Consider the following 25,965-nt stretch of genomic DNA (forward strand, 5'->3'; position numbering starts at 1 on the left):
CTTTAGTTGAGGAAGAAACTCCCCCTTTTTTCTGAAATCTTACTGATATCCTGGAGAAAAGTTGTGTATTTGTGAGGCGTTAGGTCTTAAACTTGAGTTATCCAGTTATCCTGTGTTCTTTATTTCACTTACATGTATGTGTCTGCGTTTACACAACTGACATGCAGTCGTCGGGTGAGGGGGGTGGGGAAGATCTGAAGTACTGAAAGAGCTTTGTGGTTTCCATTCTGTTGGCTCATCTCAACCCCATCCAGGAAAGGGAAATGGTCTCTAACAAAGTAAAACAGGAGCCCCATTAGGGACCAGTCCTGTGCACTCAAGCTGAGATGGACAGGGGAGAGATGTCCGTGTGGCCCGCATGTGAATGGTATGAAATCTCTGAGGAAAAGACTAGCCGCTCAGTTGGCTTGCAACAGAGCTAAGAGCTGTCCTGGACCGAGCTCCTGTTTGTCAGAGAGGCTAGAATTGCCCTAATGGTGCCCCTTGCACAGTTTCCTTTTAGAGTTCCTAAAGGAGACTGTGTTATTGTCAGCCATAAAGACTGGCCCTGGGGAATCGATGGGCTTTTCAGACCAGTAGAGAGAATGTGGGGAGGTGATTAGAGAAGGCTTCTAAACTCTTCACCTTGTGTGCCCCCCCGCCCCCAGCCGCCTGGCCCACAGATGCAGCACTGCCCAATCTCTGTCCCTGCCGAGCACCAGCTTTCTAGTACAGAAAGGAAACCTTGGGTCTTTAAAAGCTACTGTAGGTGATGAGCACTGAAATATTTTTTTCAACAACAATAACCACCACCCCCCCAAAAGAAAGAAAGAAAGAAAGAAAGACTGGTAAAAATGTAATCTCAACAGATAATGACCTTAGAATGTTCTCCAATAAAACAGGTTTGCTTTGCATTACAATACCATTATTTTAGAACTGTGTCCGAAGGCAGTATTCCTTTTTCTTCACCTGCAGCATTGGAAAGCCAGGTCCTTTTATGGATAACCCTGCAGTAGCCCAGGCACTCCTTGGAGAACCTATTTCTAAACCTGATCCCTTTGACTGTGGTGAGGCAGTCATACAACACAGCTCATTCGTCAGTAATCCTTTAATGCTATTAAAGTGAGTAGGTGGAAGAGGGCCTTTCTTTAATTATCAACTCTAAGAGGATTTGGCCCCTAGGATGCTCCGGAACGCTATCATTTTGTGGCAGTACGCCTTTCTTATACAGAGGTGTTAGGTAAAAGATGCTGGAATGCTTAAAAAGAAAGAATGAGGGATCACCTGTCTGTGACTGTCTCCTAATCCTCTTGTGTTTATAATAAAAGTAATATAGCCATACTAAAGGCCTTTGGGATAACTCCTATAATTCCTTAGTAGCAGAATGAATGTTATTGTTTGGATAGGGTTTTTAAAAGGATGGGAAACCTGTATCTTTTAAGTTTGAGTGCAGTCATGTAGACTTGACCACATGGCTTCCCAAAGTTTGTTTGCAGTCGGTTGAGTTATGGGGACTCAAATCTGTAGAGGGAATTCTAGATGAAAAATCATGACACAGTTTCCTTACCCATAAGTATCTTCCCCTGAAATTGTCATACATGAGCAACTGGACCTAAGGTTTACACCGACGAGGCTGGTGTAGAGCCCTGTCCCACTTCTGGTGTGTTTTTTTTTTTCCTCTCTGGGAGGTCCTTTTTTATGTCCTTTTGTGACGGTAGGAAAGGACACAAAAATGGGAGGTGATCCAATATGTTAGAGCATTGAAAATTTGTAGTTAGTTTCTGCTTCACAGGCAAAAGTTTTCATAATCAATAGTATGAGAGTGGAAGAGAGAAAGGCAAGTTCCACTCAGGAAAGAGGAGAGTACAGTTTTAAAATTCAGTAACTTTATTATACTCTCCACTAGTGGAGATCCCTTGGGGAATATGTCCACTTCAGCAATCTACATATCGGGAGGGAAGTGAAGGAGTTGAAGTTTTAGGTGAGCATTAAGTCTTGATGAAGAAGTTGGAAAAGGGGGAAGGATTCTGGAGATGAGAAGCCTTATTTATATTAATGGTTTTCAAATGTGTAAGAATCAGATATCTCCCTCTTTAGGGAAAAACCAATTAAAAAGGAAATGTGCTTAAACTACAACATTAGGAAATTATTTATCTGTAGATGCTTCAAAAGAAAGTTGATAGCCCCAGAAAGAGTTATCAAGAAAGGTATTATATCTGTCCGTGGAGAAAATGGGACCTGTCCCCTGGGTGAGATGCCTCATTGCTTAGGTTTCTGTTGATGTGATATGTGTATTCTTGCTTAGTGTGTTTTCATTCATGTATAGTATTTTATAATAAAAATTCATGTATCTTTATCTTTTCTATTTCTGATTAAGATGATTGATTCTTTTACTGAGTGGCATAATTAGGTAATTATGCTTTCTCAATCTTGTCATCAGAAATGATGACTATTAATTTTTATGTCTGTAAGTAGATACTGGATTTTTAAAATAATCATAATACTTAAAAATACACACATCATTCAGTTATAAACACTAAAATTATCAAGACTGAAAAAAGAAAGCATTTGAATGTCCTTACTGAAAAATATTTATTGCAGTTTATATGAATGACATCAATTGCTGCAGGTATGGGTGCCTTTATAAAACCATTTAACTCATGACATTCAGCGTATCACTAAATGGCAATCATTTTTTTAAAAGATTTTATTTTTAAGTAATCTCTACACCCAGTGTGGGGCTCAAACCTACAACCGCAAGATCAAGAGTCACATGCTCTACACCCTGAGCCAACCAGGCACCCCTACATGGCAATAATTTTAACACTAATCATTATGTTTAAGGAGAAGACAAGCAGAACTTATTTTTTTGAAAAAAACAATGCATGATTCATCTGATAAAGATGTATTGACATAAATATAAAATAAAACATGTTTTATATAAAAATAAAATAGATACAATATGAAAATACTAGTATATTCCAGTTCCATTCATTGCCTCTCAACAAATTATAACTTTAGAATAAATTTTAGGTTGAAACTATAGATGGTTGGATTTGGGTAGTCCTCTGATTTTACAGATGAGGAAACAAAGATTTAGAATTGGGGCTCAATCATGCAGCAAGGCTTGGAAAAGCAGGAACCAGATTGGGGCGGGGGGCAGCTCCTTTTTCTGAGCCCAGGGCTTGTTCCCACTGTTGTGCCCTGTCCAGAATGCCAAGTGTGGATTTTGAGAAGGGCAGTCAAGATACACACTGGGAATAATGACGAGGAGGATAGCTATTTCGGTGTCTGTACCTTTAGGGGAAGACACAGGCATGAGCCTGCAGAAGAGAACTAGGACCAGGAACTGTAGGACACCAAGCCAACTCCCTTGCTTAGGACTCTTGTGAAAGGTAGGCTTTTCCAGTGTAAAGGACTGTGTGACATAGGTACTACTTTAGAACTTGAATTTCATCTTTCTGTGAAGGATATGCCTAAAGTTTGTTAGTGTGTACTCTGTGTACTTTGCTAGGTACTTTGTTCATGCCTTCTCATTTGATTCTCACTACACCCTGTGAGGCAACAATTCTCCATCTAAGAAGATTCTAGAAAAATGAAGGAACTTACCCTTGGTTGCTTTCCAGGTAAGGGGTTTGTCCCTAGAACTTTTGCTCTTTGACACTATGTTACCTCCCTCAGCCCACAACTCAATCATTATATAAGAAAAAAAAAATTGAGGGGCGCTTGAGTGGCTCAGTTGGTTGAGTGTCTGACTCTTGATTTTGGCTCGAGTCATGATCCCAGGGTCGTGGGATCTAGCCCTGCATTCAGCTCTGCACTGAGCATGGAGCCTGTTTGGAATTCTATCTCTCTGTGTCTCTCCCTTCCTCCCTCTCCCCCCTCCCCCACTCACACTCTCTCTCTCAAATAAAAAATAAAAAATAAATTGAGGGCAAAAGTTGTTATAAACTTGAAAGTAATATACAGTGTTAATATGGATCCCAGGGCTCTCCAACCAAAGATTTTTTTTTTTTTAATTTTAACGTTCATTTATTTTTGAGACAGAGACAGAGCATGAACAGGGGATGGGCAGAGAGAGAGGGAGACACAGAATCGGAAGCAGGCTCCAGGCTCTGAGCCATCAGCCCAGAGCCCAACACGGGGCTCGAACTCACGGACCGTGAGATCGTGACCTGAGCTGAAGTCGGACGCTCAACCGACTGAGCCACCCAGGCACCCCCAACCAAAGATTTTTTAACATGATAGGGGAAAACAATGCTATAGTTCTTCAGAGTTGTAAGAAACCATTAATTTTACACATAGAACCTCAACAAGCCAGATTTTAGTACCATCCGTTGATTCTGATGATTTACTGATTTTCAGATCTCAAAAATTTAAAAATTTATTTAAAAAAATTTTTTTAAATGTTTACTTATTTTTGAGAGAGGGAGAGACAGAGCATGAGGGGGGAAGGACAGAGAGAGAGAGAGAGAGAGAGAGAGAGAGAGAGAGAGAATCTGAAGCAGGCTCCAGGCTCTGAGTTGTAGCACAGAGCCTGACAGAGGGCTCGAACCCACAAACCACGAGATCATGACCTGAGCTGAAGTTGGACGCTTAACTGAGCCACCCAGGCGCCCCCAAAATTTAAAAATTTCTGAGTAAAATTTCCAGGTCAGTTGTATTAAGTAAGGGACAGAAGTTCAATATTCCATGGGCTGGTTTCATTCCATGGGCTTCCATTGTTATAAGAAAGCCACAGGGTCTCCACTCAGTTCTTTGTTAATACCCATAACTTAAGGGTAAAAACTGCTTTATAAAAATGGCTCATATTGACACTTAAAGTTACTAATAAATAGTATTGGGCTTTCCAGTGCATTAAGCATTTGTCAAGAATGGCCAGAAATAAGTGTTTTGGTTTCTTGGATGTTCTAGTCAACCAAGAATTGCTCTAAATGCTTTATCAATTTTCAAAAAGTAGAACAAATGAAATGTGCAACAAGCCCCCAAACTACTTTTGACTATAAATCTTTCTTTGATGAAAGAAATCTCATGTCTTGGCACACCTGCGTGGTTCAGTCGGTTGAGCATCTGACTTTGGCTCAGGTCATGATCTCATAGCTGGTGAGTTCGAGCCCCACATCTGGCTCTCTCGCTCTCAAAAATAAATAAACATTAAAAAAAGTGTGTTTTTAAATCTCATGTCTTGATTGACACGATTATAAATCATACAGTTTTATTTATTTTATCTCAGTTGTTTAGGTCCTGGAGATTTTATTTTAACTCTCAGTCATCTAATTTTTTTAACTTTATTTTTTCACTTTAGAGAGAGAGAGAGAGCATGTGTGCATGCACGTGCCACACAGGAGAGGGGCAGAGAGAGACAGAAAGAATCTCAGGCTGTCTCCGTGTTCAGCAAGGAGCACATGCGGGGATTGATCCTACGACCCTGGGATCATGACCTGAACTAAAATCAAGAGTGGGACCTTCAACTGACTGAGCCACCCAGGAGTCCGTCAGTCATCTAATTTTAACCAAGAAGCATTCTAAAGTTCTTAACGGTAGCTGGAAAGCAAATTTGAATATGTCACATTTTGGAAATGACCAGCACCATGTACCGTATCATGCAAAGATAGCACACATTATGTAGGGTGCTGTCATGCAGAGGCTAGGGGAGCATGAGTGAGGCATTCAGAGAAGTTCTGCCACTTTGTGGTCTGAAGAGTGTCATTTAATCTCAATAAACTGTTCCTGAATTTGCAAAGCAAGATTAGTACTAACTACTTCATAGGATTGCTGCAAGGTTTCAGTAATGAAGTATACGAGAAAGCTTGACAAGAATTAGTATTCTTTATACACTTAAAAGGACAAACTATCTTTCTCATGAATATCTCTCCTCCATAGCAGGAGGGGGATGCATTGCATATGGTAGGTGCTTAATAAATGCTGATAATGGACTAGGACTGTGAAAAGAAAAGACTGCTCAGTAAGAAGCAGATGTCCACTAACACCAGATATTGCCTCATTGCTGGTAAATTCCTTCTGGATCAGCTCCCACGTTTGTGGGGTTGTTCTGATCCTCCAAGGCAACCTTGAGTGTTTGGTTTCCTCTGCCCTGGTCTTCGTGGGCTCTCCTTCATTACAGCAGGATTCCTCAACCTCCACACTAGTGATAATTAGGACCAGATAATACTTCGCTGTGGGAGACCATCCTATGTGTTTTAAGATGTTTAGCCGCATCTGTAGCCTCTACTTACTAGATGTCAGTAATGTCCCACTCCAAGTTATAACAATAAAAATGTCTCCAGAGGCGTATGGTGTCTCAGTCAGTTGAGCATCTGTCTCTTGATTCCCACTCAGGTCATGATCCCAGGATCATGGGATTGAGTCCAGTGTTGGGTTCCATGCTGAGTGTGGAGCCTGCTTGGGATTTTTTGTCTCTCTCTCCCTGCCCCTCTCCCCTGCTTGCACTCTTTCTCTTTATATAAAACAAAGAAAAAAAAAATGTCTCCAGACATTTCCTCTTGTCCTCTGGGCACAGGTTGCCCCTGGTTGAACACTACTGTCGACAGCAGACCTACAGCATTCCATGCTTTGCAATGTGGTAATTGGTTTGTCTGTGCGCCTGCCCCCCGGACTGCCACCTCCAACGGGAAGTGCCGTGTCTTTCTCTGAGCCGTGGTTCCCATGCTGGTCGAAGAGCAATAAATACAGAAAGGGGAAAAAGAAAAGATGCCTAAAGAAGGAAGCAGAGTAATCGCGTTGGCCCCTTACGTATAGAGGATTTTTGTTTCCTTTTAGACCAAAAGGGCAAGGACTCCCCATCACCTCAGGTCTCTTTTCCTGAAGCCATTAATGTCACCGCCTTCTTTTCAGATCTTCTTCCCCCTTCATGCCTTGATCATTGACAGAATTATGCAGTGTGTCCACTCAAAGTAGATGTTAATCTGGGATTGAATACTTGAGACTTTAGGCTTCAAAGTCCAGGCAGGGATTAAAGGCACCTCTGTCTCTCTCTTAAACTCCTTCTACACCTGGAACTCCTTCTACTCCTAGAACACCTTCTACACCTGGGCTCCAACCACCTGTTCCCTGAAGACCCCCCAATATGTGTCTTTAGCTGAGAACCTCCCTATTAATTCCAGAATCATGTTTTCTAACCCCTGGAGATCCCTTCTTGTGTATTTGACAGACTTCAAAACCAGAAACCTGGTGTGAATAAGACGGAACTCCTCATCTTGCTTCCTTGCTCCTTCTCAACTCCCTTCTGCATTTTTTATCCCAGGGAACAAAGCCATCCCAGCCCTGATGCAGGGATCTGGAGTCAGAATCTTTCTTTGCTGCTTGATGACTCAGTGACCTTCTGCAGATTATTTCTACTCTTGCTGCCTCATTTTCCTCATCTGTCCAGTGGATATTGATCTCCCGGGGCTGTTGTGAGGATGACAGGAGACAATGTATGCAAATTACTTAAATGAAATAATGTGTATAAATAACCTAGGGGAAAAAAAATACCTGTTCTGCTTAATAAATGGCAGATGCTGTTATTGTCTAAAAACATGTTTTAACCAGCTACCTGAAAGCCGTCTCTTACTCTTTTCCTCACCATTTCCCTCTTAGTATCCAAAAGGTCCCTACCTTTCGTTAGTCCTGCCTCCCATTTAAATTCAGGTGGTCCATTCTTGCCCACTTCTGGTGCAGTGGCTTCACTGATCCTCGGTCCTTTTAACCGGTCTTTCTGCCTCTAGTTTCACCTTCGGCCTGTCTATTGTCTTGTTCCTGGACAGAGAGATTCCTTAGTGTCTGCCATTGCCTTCATAATAAAGGTTAGCCTTGAACATGATGTAGATGGCCCTTTGTGACCTGCCTCCTGCTTCCCGAAGTTCAGTCTTACCATGGATAGTATCCTGACATGCTTTAGCAACTCTGATCCCATCATGCCAGCCCCTCATACTTCCGTGCATTTGTGCTGGCTGTTCCCCCTTCCTTGTTTTCTTCTCTCTTCTCTGTTGAACTAACATCTCTAAGACAAAACACCATCGTCTCTTCATCTCAGAAGCAATGCTTGATCACCCTCCACTGAGATGACTTTCCACCATGTGCTTACTAGCACGCCAACGCTCTGTGCTGGTGTATCTTCTAGCACTTACCATGCATAACTTACGTTTCTTAATTGTGCCCCACACTAAATTGTGAAATTTTGATATCATGTTCATTTTGGTTTCCTGTTCATTTTGTTTTTCTGTGATGGGTAGCCCACTTCTTGACACATAGTAGGTGTTTAATGACAATTCATAGTCAGATGAAGCTAGGATTCCATAAGATTGAATCAGGCAATATAGACTTACAAACATGTAGGAACGATCGAATCAGAATAAGTTGATGGAATTAACCAGCAACAATTAGAAATGAAGAAACCAGGCAGGTATCTTTATTGGGTAGAAGCAGGAGATCATAGATACAGAATCTGAAACAGAATCTTAAAGCTGAGATCAAGTTAGAAGCGCTAGCTGAGTAAGATAAGCTTACTAGTAACAGGTAGTAGAGGGAGAAATACGAAGGGGTCTGGGTATTAAGGTATGCCGCCTTCTTTTATTGCCCCAACTTCAAGGAACTAGATGTCATGAGGGAGAAACAACAGAAGAAAAAAATAAATCAATTCTTATAAGAGAGTGCTATTTAAAAAGGTACGTACCTAGTGTTATGGCAATAGAGACCAAATAATTTTTCAACAGCTGGAGTCATGACATTGCCTGGGGACCAGAAATGACCAGCTAAGATATCAGAGGCAGATGTGTGGTAGGCAGATATCTTACATCAGTTTCAAGCCTCCAGTGTCAATAACAGCTTCATGTAAAGGGCCTGATCAAGGATCATATTGAATCCGCCAGGCTGCCCCCAGATCCCATGGTCTCAGCCGCAAAAGGTGCCAGTATTTTGTCATTTTCTGCCTAAGCATTTTTAAGCTAGTGTGCTGCTAAAAGCAACAGTCTCAAGAGCCCTTGTTTTTCAGCAAGACTATTTTCCAGGCCCATCATGTAAAGCAGGGAAACATGACACCCAGGCTTCTCAGCATGAAGATGACCAAAATCACTTAATAACATCACTAACCATTTTAACCCATGATTTCGTAAAGAACTGTGTTGATCTGATTGGACAAGGAACGTGTTTGTACATTGCCCAAACATGTGCCTTCATAAATTAGATTTGAAAAATCTCTATCCGTGTTTTATCTTTTGAAATCTCACCTCACCTTTTGAGAAAGGATTTTGCTTCCATTTTTGATCTGAGTATCACACACTGCTCTTCAATTAGAATAATGAACGCGTTTCCGTTCCCATTATTTGTGCAGCGCTTTGTTGTTGAGGTGAAACAGCAATGAATCACATCCCTGGTTGTATTTAATGATTCAATAAACTATACTTGTGAGTCAGTTGTTCGGGTTTGAAGTCAATATTTGTCCGTTTCTCAAAACTTTATACCAACCCCGGAAGATTTGGCTCTTGACTCTTCTGTGTTGAAGGGAGCCAACCTCCTTCGGCTAAACCCAGCCTAGAATCTGTAAGATCCGAGACCACCTGAAGGGAAATACTGAGCTGATATGCAAGATGGAACCTTTATCGGGGCTTGAGATGATTTTTTGCCATTTCACAACTATCGTATTGAAATTCCCTTCCATTCCTGCAGAAGGGAATAGTTTCTTCTGCCAGTGGGTTCCTGCCAGGAACTGGAACGAATCCCTGTAAATACTCAGAGTGCAGGGGTGGAGAGCTTTCTTCTCCCCCTACGCTGCTTCTGCTTCTGGCAAAGGTTTGGGTGTTGGCACGGGCGCCCCGCCTCTGCACAGTCTGCTCCAGGAGGTGGGGGATTCCTCTTCCAATTACCAGTTTCTTTACATGTGGGAGGACATTTTTTGGCACAGATTATCCTCATTTCTTCATGTCTGGCTGACAGTGCCCTTGCTAATTTATTTTTTGGCATCCTTTATGCATTTGTTAAGATGTCGAAAGGTATGTGCAAAGTATTGGAGTGAAGGCTGAATTTACATTCTGGAGCTTCCTGTGGATATGAGATATTAGAAATTCTCTCTTTGGAATAGAGGTTACAGGACTGGCCAAATAGAGGATAGTGAGCGTGAGTCGCTGGCCTTCTTGCAAAAGTCAGAGGACCCTTTTGTGAACATTGAATCACACAACCCTAAACTTGTAAGCAGGTAAGGATTCAGAAGTTAGGGTGATCTATTCCCAAATGAGGAAATTGAGGCAAGGAATACTTAAGTGATTTGCCCAAGCTCACCCAGCTGGCCCGTGCTAGATCCTATACTAGCATTCTGGTCTCCTCTCTTTGTTCTGAATCATTTTCACTACATTGCAATGTTTTTACAAGTAGTAGGCACTCAGTAGATTGTATTAGATATATCTAGTTATTTATCTGCATAGTTCTTTCTGCATATAGGGTGGAACAAAGTAAGAACCTCTCCCGGTTTCTCCTCCAAACAATTCTGACTAGCTATGTAGCCATTCTGGATGGATTGGCTATAATTCCTGCAGCTAGATTGAGTTGCCTGGAAAAGGGGTCATTTCAGTAGTTTTCCCCTTTCCCAAGTGGTTGGAACCTTAGTTGAAATGCCAGCCAGCTGAAACATGTCAAAATCAATCTGTAATTTTGGAGACTTGGAAAAGCAGTTCCAATTGCCTGCCCTGGACAGTCTGTTCTATTATACTATCTGAAACATTAATAGCAGATTTGTGAAGGCATACTCAGGAAGAACGGATCTCCCAAATTGTTTCTTCACAGGGAATGATTATATAAACAACTAATCTGAGTAAAAGTAGCTCAATATTTCAGGTTCTGGTTGAGACTCTATTCAATTAAGTGATTAAAAAAAATTTTTTTTTAACATTTATTTATTGTTGAGATACAGAGAGAGACAAAGCATGAGCAGGGAGGGGCAGGGAGAGAGGGAGACACAGAATCAGAAGGAGGCTCCACGCTCTGGGCTGTCAGCACAGAGCCCGTTGCGGGGCTCGAACTGACTGTGAGATTATGACCTGAGCCAAAGTCAGACACTTAACCGACTGAGTCACCCAGGCACCCCTCAATTAAGTGATTTTTAAAAAGCTGTTTATTAAACCTGATATTAGGAAGTGACTTTTTTTTTTTTTTACATAAAAGGTTAATGAACTAATGAATAGAACTACATTTCTATTCATAATAATTGCTTCTAAGTTCTTGGTCAGAAGGAGAAGATTTTGCTGGTAATGATGATAGAACAGGCTTGCCACAAGAATGTAACTCAAGCTGGATCCAAGTTTGAATTTAAAGCAAATGCTGCATGTAATGGCAATTAAAATATAGAGGACATAATGGTATGATTATTTAAGACAATGACCATTATTTATTTATTTGTTTATTTATTTATTTATTTTTCTGAGAGAGAGAGAGCAGGAGGTAGGGGCAGAGGGAAAGGGAGAGGGAGAGAGAGAATCTGAAGCTGGCTCCACGCCTTAGGCTGGCTCGATCCCATGACCATGAGATTATGACCTGAGCCTAAATCCAGAGTTGGACATTCAAGCGACTGAGCCACCCTGGTGCCCCAACCATAATCATTTTTTGATGGCTTTTCTAAAAAGGGCAGGGATATCAAGCTTGAAGTGTTTCCCTTATGTTAAGGGCTGGCACTTAACACTGTAACATCTACATCTTCCTCCCTGGAGTAAATATTTAAATAGTGAGAAGGGACGTTTGATGTCAGAATTATTTTCAACGAAAAGTATCAGACATACTTGAGTCTGAACTTGTGTGCAAAATCGTGATTTTTTTTTTTTCTGGCTTAAAAATACCAACTGCAGCTTAAAAAAATTTCTCCACTTTCATACTTTTTATGTATTAATTTAGTCGTTTCTACATTTACGGACATGGGGCCAGCAGTGTCTTCCACATGGTGGGTGCCTTGCAGATATTAGCGGATACAGGAGATCAGAAAATTCAAGAAGAATCTTTTGCACCACTTTTTAATATATGTATTTTTGTTTTCTTATATTTTTTAGAATTTTGAGAAATTCCTCAGACTTATTTTGGATTTTGGATTTTGACCAGTTTTTTTTTTAAACTAAAATATTCCAAATTGGTGAGATAAAAGTTGTAAGGAATCAGATTCCTCAGGAGGAAATGAGGGAATTGGTTTTTGTGATTGTCATGGTCATTGGTTTTATCAAAATAATATTTCTAAAAAACAAATCAGATAAATTAGAAAAACTTAAAGAAGTAAATAAAAGTTAACAATAAACTCTCTCTAGAGAAATTAGCTATCCATATTTTGGGCATAGCCTTCCTGATTTTAAAAAATTTATAAAAATATATGCACATTCAATATGTATATACATGTGCACATTTATATACTTAATGCATCGAACAAAAATAGAATCATCATATACCGACTTCTAAATTTGTTAATGTTTTATGTTTAATAGTGAAATACCTCAAATACAGAAAAATATACAGAGTAGGAGGCACTTTATGTACCCTTCTTCAACTTAATTTATTTTAACAGTTTGCCATTAAAAAAAATTACTTTTTAAGAAATACATGCTTTGGGTACCATTGACAGCCGTCTCCTACCAGATCCCGTGCTCCGCCCTCCCTCCTTGGAAGTAACTGGCACCTCATACAGCTTTCACCTCCCTTTTTTTTGTACTTCTGTTGTATATGTTTGTACCTCATCTATTTAGAGCATTGTCTTGTGTCTTTTAAAATTTACATAAATGTTTTCCTATCCCACATACCCAACTTTATGAAGGAATAAATGCCTAGAAAGGGAATCATTTCTTTGTGTATTAATAACCTTTTTCAATTTTTTATAAATTTCCTGTTTGTGTCCTATTTTTCCCCCCAGTGGGGTGTTATTGTTGTTTTAGCCATTGATTACTTAGAACTTTTTACATAGTAGGGAGGGTATTCCTTTGCCTGTCATATATGTTGCAACTTTTCTTTGTTTGCAGTTTCTTTTCTAAATTTAACTACAGTGATTTTGCCTTACAATAATTTTAAATTTTATATATTCATAGTTTCTCTTCAAAAAAACCCAAAAACCTTAATGGCTTTTGGCTTTCTTACTATGACTAAATTACTCAAAAGAAGGAATTTGTGAAGTGCTTTTATCAGAAAAAAAATTCTAACTTGCCATGAGTAATTCTAACTTGCCATAATAAATAAATGGAACATTATGTAAAAATAACATTTCTCAGAATATATAGGGGGCAAAGTTATATGTATACACTTAAAATAATAAAAATAATGAAACTTTAAAGTGTAACACAAGCAGTTTTCAAGGAATGAAAATTCAGGCACTCTGCATCCAGTAGAGATATTACAATACTGTTCATGGAAAATGGGACACAGTTCAGTAAAAAATGGGAAAAAAACGTTGAGACTAAGTAAATCTAAATGAAAGAAATAGAAAACCCACAGTCAGCCGTTCTGTGTACATATTACTTGGCGATTTATTATTAATTGGATAAGATCTACAAAGGAACTTTTTATTACACTTAGGAGCGTTACTTGGGCATCTGTTCAACTTTCAATAAACTTAATTTTTGCGTTTGTTATTCAGTAAACATGTTTCATTACCTGCTGTGTTCCAGAAAATAATTTGTAACTGATTTTGGCTTATTGATCCCGATGAAATTGCCTGCACCTGACCTGTTTCTTCCTGACGGCCTCAGCAGTGTCGTCTGTTTCAACCTCATACCAGCGCGGCTCATCCGGCTCTTCTCCCGTCTCCTTTCCACTTGACCCCCAGCTGCTAGACGGATCCAAGACTCATTTAGCCACCTCAGGACTCCATAATTCCTTTTTCTCTTCCAGAAGTTGACTACATTTATTAAGCCTCTCTTTCTGTAGTTCCAGCATTTCCCCCTTTCCCTTTGGTTCTTGTCCTCTAACGTATCCCATAACCAAGATTTTTCAAAATGGATGTATTTTACTGTGAAATGCACTGCAGGAGCCAAAGAGAAAGCTCTGCTGTGTGCAGCTTAAACAACTCACAACAACCTCAAGGAATTTCTATAAATCCTAGGTTTACAATTTATTTCATTTTACAGAGATTTGTTACACAAAATGTATTAAAAAATACATAAAAACAGAGAGAGAGGCAAACCATGAGAGGCTCTTAAACACAAAGAACGGGCTGTGGGTCGCTGGAGGGGAGGTCGGTGGAGGGATGGGCTAAATGGGTGATGGGTATTAAGGAGGGCACTTGGGATGAGCACTGGGTGTCATACGCAAGAGATGAATCGCTGGGTTCTACTCCTGAAACCAAGACTACACTGCATGTTAACTAACTTGCATTTAAAAACATAAATTTAAAAATTCACATTAATGCACAAGATTAAAAAAAATACATGTGTTAGATAAAGTGAAATACCCCTTTCTTCTTTTAGAAATTTATTTACATAATAACTTTTTAAGTTATTATGTAACTACATTGCATATTTAACTTACCTATTTGTATACAAGAGCGTTTCTTCACCTCTTTTCTCTGTCCTCCCGCGCACTTCTACCGTAGGTTTTACATCTTAGTCCCGTTTCCCACTCTCCATCCTTCGAATCTGCAGGGCTTCATTTTGTATCATTTCGGTCATGGGCAGCACAGCTTCTGCTTCTTTATCTAGGTGCAGCCACACCAGGTACAAACCATCTGGAAAAAGCACAGTCATGGAAAGTTCTGTCTTGGGCTCCTCACATTAATGGTCCCATCGCTTCTGAGGGGTATCTGACATACAACCGCCTTAGTGATCACTAATTACTAACTTGAACGCTGTTGATAAATGTGACAAAAATTCACCGGAATGTTACAATTAATGACGGCAGCTCACAGATTTCCTTTCCATTTGTTGGGATAGAACGAATGATCAAAGAAGACACCAGTTTCATACCAAGTAAATTCTAGATACTGTAAATTCTAGATACAAGTAAATTCTAGATGACGAACTCTTCCTTATTATTGTGATTACTTAATAACTTGTGTCCAGAAATAGTTCCCTCTTTTTAACATCAAGGGAATTTGTTTTCCTGCTAATTTACATTGATGATCATTTAGATAGTTATTGGAAAAGTACAGTATTTTGAATGAGGAAGACATAACCTTTGATAACTTGTATTTTTAAGTGAAAGGACATGGAGTGTTCATTTTACTGCTTTTTAAAAAAATTTTTTTTAATGTTTTTATTTATTTTTGAGACAGACAGAGCATGAGTGGGTTAGGGGTGGAGAGAGAGGGAGACACAGAATCCGAAGCAGGCTCCAGGCTCTGAGCTGTCAGCACAGAGCCTGATGCAGGGCTCGAACTCACGGAATGTGAGATCATGACCTGAGCTGAAGTCGGACGCTCAACCGACTCAGCCACCCAGGCGCCCCCATTTTACTGCTTTTGCATGAAATCCTTATTTCCGAAACTTTTCAGGGCTGCTCTCAGTGCTGAAACGCACTACTGCAGCTGTTTTCGGATTTCTTCTTACAGTTCACTTGCCATTAGTTGACTTTGTGTCATGGCAGGAGAGTCATTCTAACTAAGAGTAAGAAATTACGTGCGTTCATGTCCATGTGCCCAGCCCCTCACCTCTGACAACTGGGTTGCTCAGGGCCACTGGAGAAAATGCCACAGCTTTGCTCGTTGGTGCCATTACGCCGTTGTGGTTTCCACCCTGGGTGCACTTTCCAGGCCATGCCACTGCCCTCCGGCGCATCTCGGGTCCTCTCCCTGTGCCTGCTCTCACCGCCCATGGCAGGCCTCCTCACTCACTTCTCCCTAGTGCAGATGACAGACCTGTGACGGTGAGCCCCTCAGTGGACCGTCATCTGTCCACATCTTGTATGGACCCATGTGAAATTACCAGCGTCTCACTGGTGTTGGCTCTCCAAGTCAGCAGCCGCATCTACTTCGAGCTAATCCGTGCTTGTCTTCATCCTTTTATCATTCTCCGACTTCCAGGAAGAGATGATCCTCTTCTCCAAGGTCAATTCATCCACCTCAGAAACCCATAAATTGCTTCCCTCTTGGGCTCTGCCGCCCTCAGTTATTCTTGTCTTGTCAAATCTTTTCATTTCTCACCTTGCACCTTGGCTCCTTTTTATTAGCGAATAACGTAGCCTGGTCTTTTGTGTGCTTGTATTTGATTTTTAAGACCATATACAACATACCACACATAGAAAGGAGAAATACAAAATATATGAGCAGTTTAAAGAATACTCGTATAACAAATGCAATCTTAAAACAAGACCCTTTCCAATATGTCTTGTGTGTTCTCCTCCTTCTTCCCCCGAGCACTATCTTGAATTTTGTATTTTATTCCTTGCTTTATAGTTTTGTCACATGCATGTATCTCTCCTAAAGGTCTTTTGTTTAGCCGCACATGTTTTTAACTGTAAATAGAATAAAAATGTGTATAGTCTTCTGAAACCAGCCTTTTCACCCTCTGTTATGTTTGTGAGATTAATCTATGTTAACAGGTAGTTTTCTCTCATCTGATTCCCATTTGCCTGGTGCACCCTTGTGGACTCTGCACCTGATGCATAATGTCCTCAATTCCAAACAAAATAACCTTACTTCTCAGTTTTTATTCCCTGAAAATTGCTTACTCTGTTTCACTTGGTGAGCCTCGTTGCCAGAAACAACATTCTTCTGTCTTGAACAGAAAACCAGATCCCTCTCCTTAATTGTGTATCCATCTCAAACTTCGTCTCTGCCTTTCTCCTTTCCTTCAAGACTAAAAGTCTTAGAGTGAGTGGTTCATACTGTCTTTATGTCTTAGCCTCCCATTCAGGCTTCATTTGACCTCTTGATGGTTGATCTCTCTGTGTTTAAAAAAAAAATTTTTTTTAATGTTTTATTTGTTTTTGAGAGAGAGAGAAACAGAGTGTAAGCAGGGGAGGGGCAAAGACAGAGGGAGACACAGAATCTGAAGCAGGCTCCAGGCTTAGCTCTCAGCACAGAACCTGATGTGGGGCTCGAACCCACAAACTGTGAGATCATGACCTGAGCCGAAGTCGGACGCTTAACTAACTGAGTCACCCAGGCGCCCCTCTCTGTGATTTTTAAACTCTCTCCTTTGGTTTTCTTCATAAAGCTCATGGTAGGTTCTTTTTTTGCCTCTGCTAAGGGTTAGTGTGAGCCTCAAAGAGTTATAATCTGGTTTTCTTGGTTTTGAGCACACTGTACCTGGTTTTAATGTAGTGTTCCGTTCATTTCATATGGATAGGGTGAAGCCTCCCTCACAAAGTGTAAAGGCTTCTGGAATTATAACTGTGCTCTGGAAGCTTTGTGGGGCCATATTAAGCCTGTGTAACTGAGGGGATGAAAGAAGATGGAGAAACTTGACCTTGCATCTGAAGATGCTTAAACATATTTTAAGTACCTTCTGAATAACAGTGATGAGAAGCAAAATTAATTGGAAAAAAATCTAAAAATGTTTCCTTTTATTCAGGGATTCAGTTCGCTTTGGAATAAGGCTCAGGCATCAAGATTGTGAAATATCAGACATACTGGGTGGCAGGATGAATACTTCTTATTTGGGCAAGACTCTTACCACAGAATTGTTGATATTTAGGAGCTATATTTTGTCTGCGTTTGCAAAGTTCAGCAAAGAGAATTAAAATAATGCACTAGGTACGTTCAAAACCCAAATCTCTGTTGCCACAATTTTCTCTGTTCAAATAATTATCTCGGTAATTTACCATTAATTACCCACATCCCTTTACACCTCTGTACATGAAGATATTCATTTGACCAGTATCATAAATGCCCTACTATGTTGAAAACACTGATCGATGCTGCAAGAAACCCAGAGATGAATGGGGGATATAGCCCTCAAGTTGCATCCAATCTCAAGGAGATAAAGCCAAAGTAGACAAATAAGTTATGCTGCAAATCAGATTACAAATTGCCTTTAACAAACAGAAAAGGTAAAAAGGTTCATATGAAGAGGGAGCTTGACTCTCCCAAACTTTGAAACGTTCTTTTTTGAAGCAGGTTGAAGAGACCGTATATCAAACATGAAATCTCTATCCTCTGTCCTTCTAATTTTTATATAAACACTGTATGGATGCATTATTTACATACCACCTGTATCCTAACATTTGTGCTAAATGTAGTTCATTTATCCTACTTGCATTGGGTACTTAATGGACATACAAAGATTGGTCAGACGTGGTTGAGACGTTCAGAGCAGTGAGGAGGCAGATATGGACACCATATTCCCAGTGTGGTACAAAAGTGCCCCATTTTGCACCATACTGTAGTGACCTGAAGGAGGGAGGTATGAACTCTGAATGTTCAGCTAAAGCAGATCGCACAGGTTTCAGGACCCAGTGGGGCTCTTGAAGGATGAATCAAAAGTTAACCAGAGGGACGCAAAAGGAGCACATTCCAGGTTTCTACCCAGAGGGGGTGCCTTTCAAGGGTTTTTCTTTATACCTGAGGCTAGAGAAGGTCTATGACAGACCTCTTCCCACACCCTGTGATTAGTTCTGTCACTGCTTCTGTCTCCACTCTGCATCCCTGGAGACTTCTATTTCTTGCCTGTTTTCCATGATTCCTGTCTCTGAGCTTTGAATGTCTGCAGAACCCAGATTGGATTTAGCAGACACTGTGGCTTCAACAGGGCAGGGGAATCAGACACAGACGGAAAGAAAGAGCATGTGAAAAATCAGGGATGCAAACATGGCATGAGACAGGGGCACCTGGGTGGCTTAATTGGTTAAGCGTCCGACTTCGGCTCAGGTCATGATCTCGCGGTTCATGAGTTTGAGCCCTGCGTCCACCTCTGTGATGACAGCTCAGAGCCTGGAGCCTGCTTCGGATTCTGTGTCTCCCTCTCTCTCTGTCCCTTCTTCACTCATGCTCTCTCTCTCTCTCAAAAATGAATTAACAATAAAAATTTTTTCTTAAATGGCATGAGGCATGTGGGGGGCGTGAGCAAATATGCGTGGCTTGAGTACAGGTAGGGCGCTTTATGGAGAAGAGGTGGGAAATAGAGTTGACCAGAAAAGCAGTGTCCAGACCACGAAAGAACATGTGTTCTTTGTTGAGAGGGTTTGGATGTTATTATGTGGGAATGGGAAAAACCTGAAAGGCTTTCAAGTAGCACAGTACTCGAAAAGACAGGCATTGTATGTGTAGTGTTTCCTAATTTTATTGTTTCTCCTTTGAGGCTGTTGATGAGGTACACCGCTCCCATCCCCCTTCAAAGAACCTGCCCGTCTTGTTCGTTGGCCAATAGCCTGCAGGTGCCACATCTTCTGATCTGCCTCCCCTCCCTGGCTGCTCCCCAGTGATGACTGAGCAGGGCAGGTTGCTGGTGCCAGGCCAGGTCTGCCCAACGCAGGACTCTTCTAGTAGGCAGCCTTTGCTTGAGGTTGTGCTGGCAGAGACTGTCTTAGAGCCAGCCACATTAGATCCTCCTTCTTTCCCCCTTTCCTTTCACGGGTGCCAAGGGTTTATGGTGGCCTGAGGCTTCTTCTGCCTGTTCTGAACCCTCCCCATTCTCTCTGTCACGGGGGTTTCCCCCAGTAATCTCTTAACATTTCTAATTATGTCTTGACATCTGCTTCCCATAGGACGGGAACTGACACCTGATGCTTCAATGTCTATTTTTAAATTTTAGTGTATGTCTTCACGTGGTTATTTATATGTTTTATCTTCTGAGCTAGCATGCTTTCCATTATATGAAATAAACTGCTGTAGGAAGTGAGAAGTAATCTCTAAATTATCTCAGGAGAGATTGGACTCCCGGGAGAGCCAGGCTTCTCTGCACAAGTTTATCATTACTGCTACCGGGGATCTGACGGGCTTCTGGCTGACCAGTGCTGAATTGCCAGCCTTGCTTCGTTGTACTTAGTAAGTAGTTCCCACATCCCATCATGGCAGAATTGGCTCAGGTTCAAAGAGCTCATGGACAGGAAATGCTTCAGACACGATTTTTTCCCTGCCTGTCATTCTTATAAGTATTTTGATATCTCATGACTGGCAGGTGGTTAGATAAAAGAGGGAGATAATTCAGCATCTTAAAAGCCTGTGACCTAGCATGTGGGGGTGGGGGGGTTGTGAGGGGCGGGGCGGCGGGGACAGGATTAATTATAGCAAACTACCGTGTGATTTTTTTGAGGCAGTTTTGACTCTGGAATATCATGCCTTATGTATCGAAAGATGCTTCTTCACTCTCACGTTTTAGTACAAATTCACTAAGTGAATCATCTTCTTAAAGTAAGCTATAATCTTCGAACATCAGACAAGTATGTAAGCTAATTTTTAGTTTTGAGAAGGTCTATCATATTTATTGCAGTTCATGTAATAAGGCTAACAGCAAAATTCTATACTACATTCATTGAAAATAAAGTGCAGGTCAGCTGTGATGTTTTTCGAAACTAAAATGAATCTGTTTGAGTTAAGTTGTGGAACTGAGCTTTATCTCATCTCCCGGCCTGACTTGCAAGTGTTCCTGTGATCATAGCTCCTTTGTAAGTTCTCTGTGAATGAGGATTCTCTGGGTGGGCCAGGACTTAGGGAGGGACTGATGATCAACCTCGTCTGTTGGTTGCACTGCTTTGTTCTCCATGTACGCATTAGAAGCTCTTCAGTAAGAGACAGCTAAAACGCCAACAAAAATTCAGATGGATTCGAAATCTGTGGAGCGATAAGATGTTCAATGCCTTTAACATTAACTTTTCCATTAAAAACACACACATTTTTTTTAAGTCCAAATGCTCTAATTATAACTGTGGGCATTTTCTAGTAAATTTTCATTTGAAGAGAATACGTAATACGTTGTTTAAATGTGAAAAGAACCATGGAACGAAAAATCTTGTATTTCTGTGATACTGGTTATTAGTGCTAGGAGTCTATTTGTTGAAAAGATTTCATGTGATATCATAACTTTGCGGTATTTAGAACCCATGCACGAATGAGACATTGGTCCTGTTCAGTGTGACAGATCTCTTGTTTAAACAAAGACAAATGATCATCAGCGAACATGACAAGAATGATTACTTTAAAAGCCCAAGTGAAATGTTAGTGAAGTTATGTCTTAATTCTGATAAGATTGAATTTGGGGGCTGTATGACCTTCTTATTTAATTAATAATAATTAATTATTAGTGTTATTATCAGTGTGTTGTTGGAGCTGTAGGGAAACCACAGTGGAGTACAGAGCGGCTACTATATTTGTGTCAAATGGAAGTTTGGGAAAATCAATATGGCACCTCACTCACATTGGCATTCGAGATTTGTTTCAAACCAGTAATTGATTGTGTTTGATGGGGATGAGTGGATGGGGTGCTAAGGCAAATCAACGCCAGATTTCAAAGTGCTTATTTTTCTTAAACCTCATGCTTACGGAGATTTTGCAGAGATAGTACAAAGAACTTTTTTCCCTAAACCACTTGAAAATAACCTCTTGGCACGCAAGTACCTTAGTGGGCATTTCTTGCAAAGACATTCTCTACATAGCTACAATATAACCATCAGATCCAAAACATTAATATTTATACATTACTACCATCTGATCCTCAGACCCCACTCAAGTGTTGCCAGTTGGCCCAGTAATGTCTTTTATAATGAGAGGATCTGGTCCAGAATCACATGTTGGACTCGGTGGTCACATCTCTTTCTCTCCTTCAATCTGGAATGTTTCTTTGGTCTGTGCTAGGCTTCATGATCTTGAAAGGCCAGTTATTGAGGGATATCTTTCAGTAAAAGTTTGTCTGATGATGCTTCCTTGTTCTTAGATTCAGGTTTGGCAGGAGTATCAAGAAGTAGTTGTTGAGGAGGAAAAATAACTTTGTACCCTCTTCGGTTCAATGTATGGAGACCTGCAAATTAAACTGACAAAGATGGGTTAGTAAGAGGAAAGAAAACTAGATTTAGTTACAGATGTACAGGAGTTCGCAATATGACTCCAAGAAGTAGTAAAGATTTGAGACTTCTATCCCATTTTAATAAGGAATAGGGAAGGCCAGATAGGTACTTCTAAGAGAACTAATGGCTTTATAGAAGGGAAGTGCAGAGAAAGAACACATAGGGAAAAACAAATGACTCTGGACTGATAAATGGGCCCTTAGGAGAATAGATGGGAGATATGATGGTTAAGTGACAGTATCTGTTTGGGTGTGGTACCAACTTCTCTGTCTGAAAGAGAATATTGGAGTTGTTCCCAGAGATGGGATTTATGACAATGGGATTTTTTTTTTTAAGTTCCTTTGGGCCTCTGCTTTTAGGCAGATTAGGGATTTCAGGAATTCAAAATGCCTGTATCTTAAAATAATTTTTATGCCACTGTGGCTTCCTCCGGATCCTTTCATGGTTCTCTATTGTTATTGTGTCATTCAAGTGCATGAGTTCAGTTCATCTCATGATAATGATGTTCACTTTGATCTGGTGTCTGCCACCCTTCAATCAAAGTTTCACAGTGTTTTCCATTTATAATTAATGAGTATTTTGTGAGGGGGTACTTTGAATTTATGTGAATATCTTGTTCCTTTTTAAACTTCCAGTTTATGCATTTGTTAGTTTATAGTATCACAGTCTCATGGTTTCATAGGTCATAATCTGTTACTACCATTATTTATTTTGATGTTCAGTTGTTCCGGGTTTGGCCAGAGGGAGCTCATTCAACCTGGCTTCTATGTCCTTTCGACATATAGCCATCATTGTGAGCATTTCCTTACTTTTGGGGGGCACATGTTACACACTTTCTCTACCCTAGTTCTGAAATTAGCCATTTTTCCCAGGAGCTCTTGTTCCTTTTAGTGGAGAATGGTATTTAGAAACGAAAATCTGGGTGATAGGTGTGTACATTGCTGTCAGGGTGTTGCTACTGCTCACAGACCCTCTCAGTAGCTAATAGTCATCACTGCTGTCCCCACCCCACCCTAGGGGGACTCTCTCCTCACTGTTTGTGCTCTGATTCCCTATGCTGGGCTACATACAGTGCAATAGCACTGCTCCTTTGTGCTACTCTGGTCTCAGCACCCACATCAGGACACCTTGCCCACTCCCACAGGGAGTCCTATCTCCCCTTGCTCAGGCTATGACACCCTGCACTAAGCCACAGCCCCATGTGAAAATGCTCCTTGTTCTGTTTGGGCTCTGAAAATCTGTGCCTGGGTATCCCCCACCCCCTCCCTGTGGGGATATCTTCTTTGCTCAGATTTTGATGCCCAGGTTAGCCAAACATCCTCCTCATTCTAGCTAGGCTCTGACACCCCATTCTTGGTTACACCATGGCTTCCCTACTCCCATGTGGATTTCTGCCTTACTTAACCTCACCAAATGGCTTTAGGAGTGAATTGTTCATGAAGCAGAATGAGGCTCAATACCATTTTTAAACGTTGATGTAGAAGTAACCTAATAATTTGCTAAACTCAGAAGATGTATGGTCATATTTTTTTAAACCAAGATTCTGGAACATACCATTAAAGAGAAATGATTTCTTAAGTATCCTCATGTCGGGGTGCCTGAATGGCTCAGTTGGTTAAGCGTCCAACTCTTGGTTTCAGCTCAGGTCATGATCTTGCAGTTCGTGAGTTCGAGCCCCCATCGAACTCACGTCAGGGCTCTGCACTGACGGTGGGCAGCCTGCTTGGGATTCTGTCTCCCTCTCCCTCTGCCCCTCCCCAGCTCACTCTCTGTCTCTCTCTCTCAAAATAAATAAATAAACATTTTTAAAAAATTAAAAGAAAAGTATCTTCATGTCAATTTATTTTTTTAAGATTTGTTTTTTGATACAAAGATACATATTTTAATACAGAAGAGCTTTGATGTTTAATTTATTCTGCATTCAATAAGAAATGAACACATATTTATAGCATATCATCTCCAAAATAGACATGTGCATTAACTACTTAGGAGTAAGTTGTCTTCAGAGGATTTTTGTGTCCAAAGAAAGCTATGATGAAAACTTCAGAATCAAGAAACAGCAGTTCCTCATTTACATTCCATCAGATCTGTGATCTTTGAAATTAGACAAAAGGCCTAAGGGAGTGCCCATTCTGCACATAGGATGTATATCTGTGACCCCAAATTTATATTTGCAGCCCAGATCTTGACTGCCTTCAAACCTCTCTACTTTAGATTGTTCTTTTGTCTCAACTCAATTGTGTGAAAGCTTTGTCGTTGACCTGCCTGTGGGATATCAAAATGGAGATGTCAAGTAAGCATTCCTTGGATTTTGTGTTTATTTTATGCCTCACAGGCATCTCAGACTCAGCATGTCCATACCTGAACTCTTGATTACCAATACCACCCTTCCCAGAACAAATCTTCTTCCCAGTATACCCTGTCCCATGGCACAACCATGACCCCAGCCAAAGATCTGGAAATGTTCTTGGATCATCTCCTGTATCCCTGTGTAGACTAGGTCAGTGCATCCTGTGGTCGGTTCTGTTCTTTTCAGTATTTCCTAACTGTAGTTGGCGTAGGAATGGGGTAAAGCTGGGAATGAGATGTCAAACTTCATTTCACCCTGACCTTGAAGTGAGGACAGCTCCCTCTCAAAACCTTTGGCCCTGCCTACACGCAAACACATCCTGCTTGGCACCATCAAATGCCCGAGGCCTCCCTTTGTCAATATAGTTCCCAAAGGCAAATTACAAGGGGTTCTGTGGCCCAACTGATGACAGAGTCACAAGGTTTCTGCCAGACTTCCCAGTTTAAAGCATAGGATATTGCTCTGAGACACTGACTGTGAAGGACCCCAAAGGAGGACCTACTTGGAAAAAAGAGCAAAAAGATAGAAATGGATACATAGAGGGCTAAAGTTCTTCATTCTAGATGAAAATGAGATAAAGTTGAAAATGAAGAGCTTGTACAATCCTCCTGGAAAGCTGGGTGCCTCTGGAGTAAGAAACACCTGTGAGCTGGGGAAGAGAAAACTTCCATTGGCTGTACATGGAGCCCAGTGAGTGAGAGGCCTGCGTTCTTCTTTCGAAAAGAGGAGGAAAGAAAAAAACAAAACAAAACAAAACTCTCTTCCTTCATCTACTTCTCATCCTCATTCATTAGCCTTACAGCTGTCAGAGTGATATCTGCATACCAGATCATGTCACTGACCTGCTTAAACACACATAACACTTAACAAACCCCATGATTCTTATGTACAGCTGCGTGATCAGCCCCTTTCCCTCTCTCCACTTTTATCTTTCTCTGTTCACCCCTTCTACTCTCTATGCCCTGAGCACCTGGCCTTCTTTCTGTTCTTGGAACATATCAGATTTTTTTGCTACCTGAGAGCCTTGGAACATCCTCTGCCTAGAATATCATTAACTTCTCTATTCCAAATAGAACCTTTGAATCTTTACACCAGAGCCACCTGCTTACTGATGAGCGTGGTTTGGGGACTAGTTTCTGTTCTTCAGTATTATTTATTTTGTACTTGAAGGAGAATCTCAGTGGCAATTAGTATGAAACAGCTGTTAACCTTAATTTACTATTAAGAAAACAACAAGAAAAAGTCCGCATCCAACTGCTTCCAAAATAAAAGTCTTAATAAAAATCAGTGTAATTGTGACATTGAAAATGTACAAAGGAGAATAAGCCACAATGTCTATAAAATATTCAGCATAGAAAACGCTTTGAATCCTGGGGAGGGTGGGGAAGGAAATTCAAAGTATTATTGTTACCGAATTATCTCTAGTTCAGTTTTCACATGACTCACCTCAGGAAAGATGATGAATTTTTATTAATGGTGTTTGTAAGTACTATAATAATTTCTCCCATGTACATGGGATAGTCCAGTGTACAACGGGATGGGCACGCATTGTCTCTCTTGAATTTCCAACCTCATGAAATCAGAGAAGGGACCTGTGTAGCATCACTTGACCAAGTCCAATGCCCTGGGCTCCACCTTCATTCAGTAAATAATTGAGGAGCACACTCTGCATCAAGCCCTAGGCGAGAAATCTGTGAACAAAGTGTGCTCATGATCTACCAGAGGAGAAACATAATAAACAATTAAGC

At 40.8% G+C, this 25,965-nt stretch overlaps 1 protein-coding gene across 4 annotated transcripts in view; it reads left to right on the forward strand.

The window, feature by feature from the left end:
• TMEM200A (transmembrane protein 200A) overlaps nt 1-25,965 on the forward strand; it is a 73,765-nt gene that overhangs the window by 19,516 nt on the left and 28,284 nt on the right. The window contains exon 1 of one of the 4 annotated variants that reach the window (XM_058735239.1): nt 19,095-19,852. The exons of the other annotated variants lie outside the window; for them this stretch is intronic. The gene's annotated coding sequence lies outside the window, so the exon portion shown is untranslated. Of the gene's footprint in view, nt 1-19,094; nt 19,853-25,965 lie in introns of those variants that run through there. 4 annotated transcript variants of the gene reach the window in all.

The sequence above is a fragment of the Neofelis nebulosa genome, chromosome 6 (genome assembly GCF_028018385.1).
Source record: "Neofelis nebulosa isolate mNeoNeb1 chromosome 6, mNeoNeb1.pri, whole genome shotgun sequence".
Lineage (NCBI taxonomy): Eukaryota > Metazoa > Chordata > Mammalia > Carnivora > Felidae > Neofelis > Neofelis nebulosa.